Source organism: Oncorhynchus mykiss, chromosome 21, assembly GCF_013265735.2.
Source record: "Oncorhynchus mykiss isolate Arlee chromosome 21, USDA_OmykA_1.1, whole genome shotgun sequence".
Lineage (NCBI taxonomy): Eukaryota > Metazoa > Chordata > Actinopteri > Salmoniformes > Salmonidae > Oncorhynchus > Oncorhynchus mykiss.
In genome coordinates, this window is record NC_048585.1 from 24,110,442 (window position 1) to 24,112,529 (window position 2,088).

General features: G+C 36.4%; 1 long non-coding RNA gene across 1 annotated transcript; it reads right to left on the bottom strand.

Annotated features, from left to right (window-relative positions):
• Window positions 1-214: 214 nt before the first annotated feature.
• LOC110501035 lies at window positions 215-1,484 on the bottom strand. Its single transcript, XR_005038744.1, has 3 exons — window positions 1,376-1,484; window positions 1,098-1,209; window positions 215-916 (listed from the first exon to the last, which is right to left on the bottom strand). It is a non-coding gene; the product is annotated as an uncharacterized LOC110501035 (long non-coding RNA).
• Window positions 1,485-2,088: the final 604 nt, after the last annotated feature.

Consider the following 2,088-nt stretch of genomic DNA (forward strand, 5'->3'; position numbering starts at 1 on the left):
CTCTCTGATTCGTGGTGTTTGGTTAATCAAGTTGTTTAATGTATAACAGCCATCAACTACATTAATAAGGGCAAGGACCCCACACCCCTCCCCTGCTATCCATGACCATGTGTTTATGACTGTTATAGCTGACACAGTCAACACACCATGATAACAGGGAAAATTATAACATCCAAATGTTGCTTAGGTTCATAACATGGATACTGTCATTCTGTCACACCCACAACAGTCTGTCTGTCTCCATCTTTACAGTTCTCTGAACGATGCCACCTGGAAGTGGGCACATCATTCTACATTGATGTGATTACTGCCTTCATCTCACCATTCTTGCTGGAGGGTGAAAATAATGGTAATATTGTTGTCACTAATCAAACACATTTTATTTAAGAACGTCAACAGCTACATCCATAAGTGAGTAACATCCTTATCAAGAATTTTACACTCTGAAAATCCCTCACTGAAACTCCCTCACTGAAAAGATCCCTCACTGAAACCTCACTGAAACTTCACCATACATGTTTTAACAACAGACTTGAAAAACCACAAATGTCCTTTTTATTCCTCTTCTCTTCACTAATCAAATTGCCCTGATGTACAACAAATATTATTACATTACATTTATGCACCAACAAAAATCTTACATTATAATTTTACATTACAATAGTAAAACATTGTAGAGTTTAAATCTAGCCTAATATAACTTGACATCATATTTTTCATTCATAAGCATAAAGCTATCTATCATTCAAGAAAAACATGGCCCATGATCTAAGATAATGTTATTGATATACGGTCATATATTAAAAAGTACTAGGGTTATTTACAGTAAGCTTGACTATTTTAGTTTTCTTGGGACTTCCATCCCTCTCCTGTTGCATCATCATGGCTGGTCCTCTTCATCCTGACCCACACTGACCTTAGAAAACAAACACAACAGTACAAAGTTGTACAAATAGTTCATGAACACCTTACAGTACTTGATTTCCATACTGTCAACGGGATGCAAAACCTAACAACACACTGAACAAGGGACTCTGAACAACAGACTAAACATGAGGAGGGTCTTTTTCATAAATGTGGAACAAAAAATTGTGTACCTTCTTCAGGGCTTCCAAGTTTAACTGTTTTGAGAAAAACGTCTCCATTCAGCAGTTCTCTCCAGTGTGGGCCTAGGATGAAGTTCCCGTCCTTAGCAAACTCCTTTCTGATCTATGAGAAAATGATCAAGCCAGATAAAGCCAGCAGCAGAATTTAAGTCAGGAATTTCAGTTTATTAATATGACCAATAGGAACATAAACTTGAGATCATGTGAGAACAGTGAAATGAGTGAGCATGACATTGATTTCTGATGTGGGAGATGTAGGACTACTGTACCTGCTCCAACATCTGTTCCTTTACCACTGGGTCATTGAGGTCAGCTCCTGTATTAGATTTCAGAGACATCCTTACAATGGTCTGCTTGATTCTCTTTTCTAGAGGGACATAGAAATGGTAAGATGAGGCAGCCACTCAAATGAGATTCAGCTTATTTACAATAAATACGTAGCTTTTCTTCCAATGTCCTTTAAAGGCTGTAAATGACTTTTGAACTGTGTAGTAGCAACCCTCTGTGTTCTATGTTTACCAGTATGGAAATATTATCTCATAACAGAAGCCACATGAGCACATACAGTACATTTGTCAAAAAATAATGATTTTATTTTAGAAAAAATTATATATTTTCAATATTCATGTTTTAGATTTTACAACATTCATAAACGTATGTAAGAAATTTGATATTGAAATCAAAATACTACTCATATAACAGAGCAAGCGGTAAAGCTTCATATGACACCAACTTTTACTTTGTGGCGCCTACAGATGAAAGTATGGAGTCCTAAAGGAGCCCTGGGTGAGGCATAAAATGTCACAAATATTCCAACTTCAGTTTCTCAAGTATGCTCTAAGGCACCAATGTCAAACATATGTCAACAATCCAAAGGACCCTTCTATGTATTACAATTTATTAAATGTCACTGTTTTTTATGTCCTCATTTCGTGGGTAATCACAGACAGACAGCAATGGTTAATATACAGTGCATTCAAAA